Below are 11,108 nucleotides of genomic sequence, written 5' to 3' on the forward strand. Positions count from 1 at the left end.
TATTTTATATTTTTTATTATTTATTTAAAAATAAAAATTTGAAAACTTAAATACTTAAACTCAATAATATAAATTTAAATATAATTTTTTAAAAATTATATTTATTTGACGTAATTAACTTGTTACGTAAATCTTATATGTTTAGTTAATATTTTACAATTCTTGTGTCCCTTTTATAATTTATATAATTAATTCTCACACTTTACGTCAAGCTTTCAACTACTAATTTTCACTATAATGATTTTTACCCTTATTATTATTCTTTTATAAATTAAAATTTGTAAACTATTAAATACTTTAAACTTGAAAATATAAATTTAAATATTTAATTTTTTTAAAAAATATATTTATTTGACTTAATTAATTTTTTTACCTTAAATCTCACACGTTTACCTTAATATTCTAACAGTGTTTGTTCCACATTTATAATTTTATGTTAATTTTTACAGTTTTACTTAAAGTTTTTAAACTACTATTTTTCACTATAATAGTTTTATCCTTACTATTATTATTTATAAACCATTAAATACTTAATTTAAATGTTTAATTTTCTAAAAAAATTATTTTTATTTAACTTAATTGACTTTATGTTAATTAAATCTCATATATTTAGTTAATATTTTAACAATATTTGTTCCACTTTATAATTTTTTATTTTAATTCATACGGTTTTGCGTTGAAGTTTTTAAACTATAAATTTTCACTATAATTATTTTTATCCTTAGTATTATTCTTTTACAAATTAAAATTTGAATATTGTTAAATATTTTAAACTTGAGAATCTAAATTTAAATATTTAAATATTTAATTTTTTAAAAAAATTATATTTATTTGACATAATTAATTTATTATGTTAAATCTTACATGTTTAAGTTAATAAATTGACAATACTTATTCCACCTTTATAATTTTATAATTAAATTTTACAGGTTTAATTCTTTTCTGTTTGTCAAAGCCATTTGTTTTTTTTCTATTCGTCTCTGCAAAATTTCTGTAGTGAGTTTTAATTCTTGGCTTCTCAAAGCTTTGCTTGATGCATGTTTCAATGCTAAATTTACTCAACAAACCAAAGCCAACTGACTAACTTTACTTGTCCAAGAGAAATATGAACAAAGTGGCATTAATAGCCTTAAAAGACAAAGCGCGTTATATATTAAAATTGGCAGATAGGAGAACAATAGACCAATTTCTAAGTTAGCTTTTATAATAACTAGAAAGAACCCCAAGCTTTGCTACGGGTCTATAATTTTTTTTTAAATAATTGCTGTAAAAAATTTTATAAGAAAGAAAAACGTAACACAAACTGTTTCAATATTTAGTTTTTAATCAAAATAAAAAGAAAAATCTTATAATAAACTTAATATTACTCTAAAAAAATTAAAAAATAATAATAATAAAAAGTTACTTGTATTTATAAAGAATCAAGTTTTCACCATCATTGCCTTTTCTTTCGCAAGGAAATTAATGATAATGTAAATTCATGTTAGATTCTAATTTTGTCTCAATTGTTGCTTCATTGTAGTTTGTGATCGTTATTAGTTCTTGTACAAAAGCTAAGTTGGCTTTGTCATAATGAAGAAGGGATAGAAAACAAAAATTCAATCTTTCAACCTTGAAACTTGACCTTGAGTTTATTGCATCAATAATAAATAGAAACAAAAATAATTAATTTTTTTTCACACTATCAACTCCATTACTGTGATCTAACCATGATGCAGAATAAACATCAACCAATTTTGATTGAGAAAGGCCTTGGCCTAGCCAATATCTTATAACATATAACAAATATTATTGTTCATAACATATATATTGTGGAACTACAAAAAAACAAATCACACCAACAAATTTAATCTCTCAATGAGACAAATAATGATAATTATCACCATAAAAAGAGAGGCTCTTATGAGAACGATACTCTACTTTTTATTATATTACTTGTTAACAATAAGTCACTACAACATTCTTGACCTGTGCTGCGCAAAATTTTGAGGCATAGGTTAAAAATCTATTGACTTAAGTTGAGGCTACACTTAAAAAATGTGTAATCATAGCCAATGTATGAAAAAGTTTAACCACACATTTTTATGAGATTTTGAAACACAATTAATATGTAACTATAGTATATGGCTGCAATCCTAAAATGTATGACAACATTTAAAATAAGCACTTAAAAGCACATTCTACATTCTAATATGCTACAAAATGGTCCAAATTTCAAAATTTTAAAGATTTTACCAATTTTACAAATTTTACGCCAACTTATAAAGTTAACCTTGCAAATTTTACCAAATTTACAACATGTATTAACCATCAAAGCAATTTTTTCTTTTGTTAAGTCATTCATGCATTTTCATTAATAGAATGTAAAATACAAACTACTAGACAATGAGCTAGCAAGAAAGGCTCACGTAACCAGTTTAATTACATTAAAGTCAACAACTCAAATAACACCCCATCATAATAGAATCATAGCCAAAATCAAAACAAAGAGCCAACAGACAACAATCACAACAACAAGTTTTTCTATTTGCATAACCAGAATTAAAGCCAAGCAGTGAATAAAGTGTTGCATGTTATCCCTTGTTTCGCAAGTTGATAAGCACAATGGTTGCCTTCACAGGAGGTTTGTTTGAATGTTACATGTCCTATGGCTTCACATAATAAATCAATGTGTTGGAACAATTCCCAGCACTTCCATGACTTCCTTGACTGATTCTGAACCCATGATGTTGCAGTCATAGAATCTTACTCGATAATCAGATGTTTGTGGCTTATCCATGGCGATTTATAAAATAATTCCAAGGCAATTTTAATGGTACAAACCTCAGTTGTGATGGGATTTGAGACGCCATTTGGACTAGAAAAGATAGCAATGATGAATTAACTGCAGCTTGTTCTTCATTCTAGTTTTTTTTTTTCATTTTTTTATTATTTTCTTGTTGTAGAAATGATTTAGTCTCTTAAAACTGTGATGTTTGCTGAAGAAATGATGATGTACTAAATTTTTTTACTAGGATTATGATTTATTTCAATATATAGTTTGCATATATGATTTTTCTTTGCTTAGTATTAATGAGTATTGTATGGTTTATTCAAATCTATGTTTAATGTTTTTCACTGGTTGATCACCAGTTGAAATGATTAAGTTGTCTAAATGCAACTCAACAAGGGAGTTTAGATTAGACCATGGATTTGAAAAGCTTATATTCGATTAACTTAGAGGTTAGGTGATAGATTCATATTTAGAATAGACATATACCTAAATACCATAGGTAGCCATATTAGAATATAAACTTAATGAGCTTTTCTTAACTAATTTGCATAGACATATGGAATTAATTTTAAAGAGTGTGTGTGTAAGGATCTCGACAAGAACTTGTACATAAAATTGGATTATAGGTTAGCCATTCATCCCATTAATCTAAATTTAAAGGAAGAGATTAATGCAAATGAATATTGAGAGACACCATGATCCTAGGTTTTTAAATGAATAGGTTTTTCGTAAGATTAAAGTCATATCCTTAGTTTAGTTTCAGTAGAAATTTTACATTAATTAACTAATTAACTATTCAAATTCGAGTTGCTTGGATAGGATAAATTTTGTTACAAATTTAATATTTACTAAAAGTTTAGGAGTAAATCTCTATGGGATACGATACTTGACTTACCTCTATATTACTTGAGCAATACGTATACTTGCATGTATAAAATCGACAATAAGGTGTTGGCGCTATTGTCGGTGATTTGCATTTTTTAATTATTTTGTTGATATTAAATTAAACAAAATTTTCTTAATTCAAGTTTGTTTCTTTTCGTGTTTTTCAAGTACATCTTGGGTATTGTATGAGAAGAATAGGAAACTTGAAAATTACTTCTTGTGACCCAAAATCAAAAGAATATTTCGAAGACTTAGAAAGAAAAATTTACAAAATTATGATTTTTTAATACAATGGTTGAACAACAAGGAGAGCGACAAGTCCAAAAGAGAGTAGTGGGTAAAAATTGCTTGTTAAGGGACTATGTCATTCCACTAGTCCAAGGTATTCCATCAAGCATCAAAAGGCCAACCTTTTAAGCACATAATTTTGAGATCAAGACGACCATTATCACTATGATCTAAACATCAATTCAATTTGGAAGTCTTCCAAATAATAATCCGAATGCTCATACCTCAAACTTTTTAGGGATATGTGATACATTTAAGCATAGCAAAGTCATGGATGATGCAATCCATTTAAGGCTGTTCCCTTTCTCATTGTGGGACAAGGCGAAGGTGTGGCTAAACTCATTCCCTACTAGCTCAATTACAACTTGGGATAACCTTGCCTAAAAATTCTTTGCCAAATTCTTTCCTTCGGCAAAAATAGCAAAAATGAGGAATGATATTACTTCATTTACACAATTTGATGGTGAGTCACTGTATAAAACCTAGGAGAGATACAAGGACCTACTTAGGCACTATCCTTATCATGGTCTTCTAAAATGGCTCTAAGTGTAAATGTTTTACAATGGATTGAGTGGTCAAGTACAAACCACCATTGATGCTACTATTGGAAGAGCCTTAATGGCAAAGTCCATCATTTACACATACGACGTATTGAAAGAAATGGTGTTGAACAACTACCAATGGCCATCAGAGTGATCTACACATAGAAGATTAGATAGAGTTCTCGAAATAGATGCCATCACTACATTAATCGCACAGATAGTTGCTCTAAAAAAGGTTTGCTTCTTTTGGCATTAATCCTGCTCAAAGTTCTTTTGTAATGTGTGAATATTGTGGAGATGGAAATGTTAGTGATCAGTGTCTAGTTGGCAACAAAAAAAAAACAACTCTTTCTCTAACCCTTATAACCCTAGATATAGGAACCATCCAAACTTTTCATAGGGAAACAATCAAGAAGCATTTGCTTTAATGCCAAATAGTCCTCCTAATTTTCAATAACAACCAAGAGCCCCTATTTCAGGTAACAAACCATCAATGAAGGAATTGGTGATGCAGTACGTGGCCAAGACAAATTCCCTCATTCATAATCAAATAGCCTCGTTAAGAAACCTTGAGAAGCAAGTGGGACAATCGGCAAGCTCAATCAACAATAGAGCTCAAGGGACTTTGCCTAGTGACACATAGGCAAATCTGATGAGGGAAGGCAAAAAACAAGTTAAGGCCATTACATTGAGAAGTGGCAACAAGATTAAAGGCAATACTCAACAAGTTAAACAAGTTGACAAGAGAGCCTAGAGTGAAACACAAATAATAAGTCTTGATAATTGGAATAAGGATAAAGAAGCTAAAGTCATACCACCGCCGCCCTTTCCTCAATGATATAAAAAGCAATGTTAGGAAAATCAAGTTTAGAGGTTTATAGAGGTCTTCAAGAAGCTTCACATCAACATCCCATTTGTAGAAGGTTTAGAGCAAATGCCTTTATCTGTTAAGTTTCTGAAGGATATCATATCAAACAAAAAATCATTCGGTGAGTTCAAAATGATGGCACTCATTGAGGAGTGCAGTGCAATTATACATAACAATCATTGCCAAAGCTCAAGGATCTTGACAACTTTACAATGCTATGCACTATCGGTGCTTTTTATTTTGCTAAGGCTTTGAGTGGCTTGAGAGCTAATATCAACCAAATGCCACTATTTATTTATAAAAAGATTGGGTTTAGGGGAGATTGAGCCCACCATAGTGACTTTACAATTGGCAGCCTGCATTATTACATATCCAAGAAACATTGTAGAAGATGTGTTATTGAAAGTTGAGAAATTTATTTTTCTAGCAAAGTTCATTGTACTCAATATGAAGGAAGATAAAGAGATTTTAATAATTTTTGGGAGACCTTTCTTACGTAATGCCAGGGCACTCATAGATGTAGAGAAAAGAGAGCTTACCTTGAGAGTCCAAAACAAAAGGTAACCTTTAATATCTTTAAAGCTTGAAAATTTGCTAATGATGATGATGAGTGCCATGTAGTTAATAAAGTTGACAGAGTCATAAAAGAAAGGTTTAAGGAGAGTCACACTTCTAACCAACTTAAAGCTTTCTTAGTAGTTAATTTAGAGAGAGATGATGAAGCTTTTATTAAATGTTTAAATTTGTTGGATGCTCCTTCTCGTGTCATGAGGACACAGTATAAAATGTTAGGTACTTCATTTTCATCTGCACTAGCAAAGCCATACATAGAAGAGCCTTCAAATTTAGATCTTAAACCTCTACCTTGTCACTTGAGGTATGCATATCTTGGTAACTCATCTATGGTTCTTATTATAATGTCATTTGGTCTTACTAACGTGTAGGAAGATAAGCTTTTGAGAGTTTTGTGAGAACATAAAAAGACATTGAGATGGACGATTGTAGACATAAAGGGGATTAGTCCTTCAATATGTATGCATAAGATCCTATTGAAATAAGACCAAAAAGCCACCATAGAGCATCAATGAAGACTCAACCGAAACATGAAGGAAGTGGTAAAAAAAGAGATCATTTAATGGTTAGATGCTAGAAATATTTATCCCATATAAGATAATGCATGGGTAAGTTTGGTGCAATGTGTCCCCAATAAGGCGGGATGACAATGGTAGCTAACGATAACAATTAGCTCATCCGTACAAGAACTATAACTAGATAGAGAGTATTCATGGACTACTAGAAGCTCAACAAGGCCATGAGGAAAGATCACTTTCAATTACCATTTATTGATCAGATATTGGATAGGTTAGCAGGGAAGGTATTCAAGATATAACCAGATAACTATAACCCTAAAGGGTCAAGAGAAGACAACATTTACCTGTCCTTATGACACTTTTGCTTTTAGGAAAATGCCATTTAGACTCTGTAATACTCTAACTACTTTTTTATGATGCATGATGGTTATATTTTTCTATATGGTGGAGCAATCACTTAAGTATTTATGGATGACTTCTTTGTTTTTGACAATAATTTTTATGACTATTTATTGAAACTTGATAGAGTTTTGAGACAATGTGAAGAGAAAAACTTGGTATTGAGTTGGGAAAAGTGCCATTTCATGGTATAAGAAAGAATAGTTCTCAACCATAAAGTTTCAAGCAAAGGATTAGAAATGGATAAAGCAAAGATAGAGACAATCGAGAAGCTCCCATTGCCAAATTTGGTAAGAAGTATTAGAAGTTTCCTTAGACACGTCAAGCCTTAGACACGTCAGGTTTTATAAGCATTTCATTAAAGATCTTTCCAAAATATCTAAACCTTGTGTAACATATTGGGAAAGGATGTTCCCTTTAAGTTTGATGATGCATGTCATGCTGTATTTGTAGAATTAAAAAGGAGGTTGATTTCTATACCAATTATTGTAGTTCCTGATTTGTCACTTCCATTTGAGCTTATGTGTGATGCTAGTGACTATGTTGTAGGTGCAATGCTAGGACAAAGAAAAGATAAAATGTTCCATTTTATATATTATGCTAGCAAGACTTTGACAAAAACTCAAATGCACTACACCACCAACTAAAAAAAAATTCTTAGTTGTTATGAATGCATTTGATAAATTCCATTTTTACTTTATTCACAAAAAAGTTTTTGTTTACATTGACCATTTGAAGATTAGGTATTTAATTGCTAAGAAAGATACCAAGCCAAGATTAATAAGGTGGATATTATTGCTATAAGAATTTGACTTAGAAATCAAAGATAAAAAAGGCATGAAGAATCAAATAACAGATCATTTGTCAAGGTTAGAGAATGACAATCAAGGTAAGGACTCGATGCTGATCAATGAAAAGTTTTTTTGATGAGCAATTATTATTTGTTTGTCAAAAGAAATACCTTGGTTTGCTGATTATGTCATCTACATTGTAAGTAAACTTTTTCCTCTTAACTTAAATTTTCATTTAAATACGAAGTTTCTTCAAGATGTTAGATTTTTTGTACGGGATAAAGCCTTTTTGTTTACGCAATATGCAAATAAAATGTTAAGAAAGTGCATTCCAAAGGAAAAGGTTGAAAACGTTTTTAAGGCACTATCATTCTTCAGCATATGGGGCACATTTTGGAAGAGAGAGAACATTAGCAAAAGTCTTTAAATCATGTTTTTTCTAGCCTATGTTTTTTAAAGACGCTTACAATTTTGTCTTACATTGTGATAGGTGTCAACGTGTGGGGACTATCTTGAGACGTCATGAGATGTCACTCACTAATATTTTAGAAGTGGAACTATACGATGTCTGGGGGATCAATTTCATGGGACACTTCACTGCATCGTTCAATAATCGCTATATCTTGGTAGCTGTGGACTATGTATCGAAATGGGTAAAAGCTTTGGCATTGCCTACGAATGATGCAAAGGTTTTCTTGAATTTTTTTTTAAAAAATATTTTCACAAGATTTGGCACACCAAAAGCAATAATAAGTTATGAAGACAGCCACTTCTGTAATAAACTCATCACAGTTTTACTTGCAAAGTATGAAGTAACTCATTAGGTGGCAATAGCATATGATCCCTAAACAAGTAGACAAGCTGAATCTACTCAGGAATCCAAACAAATCTTGGAAAAGGTCATAGCTCCATCAAGGAAAGATTGGGCCAAGATACTTGACAATGCACTATAAGCATATAGGATAACATACAAGACACTTATAGGTATGTCTCCTTATTGTCTAGTTTTTGGAAAAACATGTCACTTGTTGGTTGAATTGGAGCACAGTGCCTTTTGGGTGATCAAAAAGTTAAACTTCGATTTAAAGTTACTGGTGAGAAGCGCTTACTTCAATTAAATGAGATGGATGAGATAAGATTAGATGCTTATGAGAATGCCAAGATTTATAAAGAAAAGACAAAAAGACGGCATGATAAAAAATTATTGAGCATCATTTTGAGCCAAGCTAACATGTGTTGTTGTTTAATTTCATTTGAAACTATTCCTTGGAAAGTTAAAGTCAAGATGGTCAAGACCATTTCATATTTCAAGAATGTTTCCATATGGTGCCATGGAACTTGTTGACGACATAACTAATGAAAAGTTTAAAGTAAATAGGCTATGACTAAAGTGTTGTTATGGGGTGACATTGATCGCCAACACTCATCTGTTAGTTTTTTCAACCTCATTTAAGCTGAAAAGGGAGTTTAAGCAACCCAAGTTTTCTACGCTTAGATCATTGTTGCTTATTCAACTTTTTAGTGAACTTTTATCCTTTTAGTTTTTGCTGTAGTTCAATTCTTGTCTACTAATTTTATTATCTTTTTCGTGTTTTTTCAAGATTTTCTTATATAACTTTTGAAAACAAAAATTTTGAGCCATAAGGAGCCATGGTCTTGGAGCATCATTCTATGAAGCCTAAGACTAGAAAGCTATGGTGTTATCCAAGGAGTGTTGTAGCACTCCACACTGAAAAAAATAAAAGGTCAAGGGACCAAAGCAGCATGAATAAGCACATAAGCCATATTTCAACTCCAATACCAAGTGTTAAAGCTCAATTTATCAATTGATAGATATAGGTAAAATCTCCCTTTTTGTAAAAGCACAATATCAATTATGAGAGATGGAATCATTTTAAAGTTAATTATATTAATTGGTAAAGCACTAGTAAAGACTTTCCTTATCATTAAGTATTTCAAGCATATCAACTTCAAGGCTCAAAACATTTAAGAAAGATATTATCAATTTAAAGCTCAAGAGAGAAAAGACAATTGTAAAGCTTGATGCTAATTTAAAGATAGACCCTAATTGAGAAAACTTAAGACTTTATACTAATTATGCATTTCAACATTCAAGTGTAAGTGAGGAACAATATAAGGCATAATATCTATTTTGGTGTTTAAACAGACGTTACTGGTAGCGAAGAACACCAAATGTTGAATTCTCACCAAACCTTGTTGTTCAAGATCTTAATTTCTTATAATATCAAGGGCAATGATTGACTCCCCCTTAAGAAATCATAAGTTCAACACAAATTGTTAAAGATCCTAAATATATCAAATATTATGAGAGAAATCATGAGCCTAGAATAAATGAGCATTCAAATGGATATTTAATTTATTTCCCTAATACTCAAGAATTCATGGAACAAAAAAAGTATGAGCATTTGAAAAGATGTTCAACATATGCATCAAACACTCATATTTTCAAGAAATATTTGCAAATTAGTTCTTAGGCATGTCTAAGGTATCATTAGACTTCAATCATCATTCTCAATTATCATCAAGCATTATCAATAATTAATCATCATCAAGCATTCATTATTTATTCTCAATATCAATCAACCAAGTAGTATCAATCAAGCATTTCAAGGAAATTCCCTAATTCATATATAAAAATAGCAACTCAAGGAGAAATTAAAAAAATATATAATTATTAAGCATTTTTAATCAGTATTCTTCCAAATCATTTTCAACTGACATTCATCCTAGTCATTTTAAAGCAAGCATTACAAGATGTATTCTCCAAATTATATATGAAATTGTCAATTCAAGAAAAACTTTCACAAAAGGTGTATCATTATTAATGAAGCATGACTAAAGCATTTTGTATTTATTGCAATCATGTATGAGAGATATGATCAAATAAGCACAAACATGACTACAAAAAATAAAATGGCTATATTCATTAATCATGATTCCATTTTTCACAAATATATAGACATATACCAAAAAAAAAAATACAAACATTGAATTTTAATGTGGTACATGCTATTTCTCAATATTCTTCATAATTCATGAGTGATACTAAAGAAAATTGAAAATAAAGCACTCAACTCACGAATACATTCAAATTGAACATTCAATCATCAATGAATACCAATTATCAAGATTCAAGAAAGAGATATTTAATTAAAGCACATTAAGCATTCATTGCTAACTAAAGCCATAGGTCATATTTTATTTGACATGTCAAGTTATTTATGGTGACCTATAAGATAAAGTTAGATGCACACAAAATCTTTAGATCATGTAAATGTTAAGGCTAAATGAAGACATAGTTAATATTCAAATGCATATTCAAAATAAATTTCAATTACGTCAACTAACAATATATGTCATGATCAAGCCGGACAATTAAATCCATACTTAAATGCATAGTTCAAGTCAAGTTTTTGACTTCAAACCTTAAGGTCAAGCAAAATGAAATAT

The 11,108-nt window shown here is 30.1% G+C and overlaps 1 non-coding gene across 1 annotated transcript; it reads right to left on the reverse strand.

Moving 5' to 3' along the window:
* Window positions 1-4,369: 4,369 nt before the first annotated feature.
* On the reverse strand, window positions 4,370-4,476 carry LOC149526429 (small nucleolar RNA R71). The gene has a single exon (XR_016352003.1). It is a non-coding gene; the product is annotated as a small nucleolar RNA R71 (small nucleolar RNA).
* Between the last annotated feature and the right edge of the window lie 6,632 nt (window positions 4,477-11,108).

Source organism: Theobroma umbraticum, unplaced genomic scaffold, assembly GCF_002168275.2.
Source record: "Theobroma umbraticum cultivar Fairchild unplaced genomic scaffold, ASM216827v3 scaffold_239.1, whole genome shotgun sequence".
Classification (NCBI taxonomy): domain Eukaryota; kingdom Viridiplantae; phylum Streptophyta; class Magnoliopsida; order Malvales; family Malvaceae; genus Theobroma; species Theobroma umbraticum.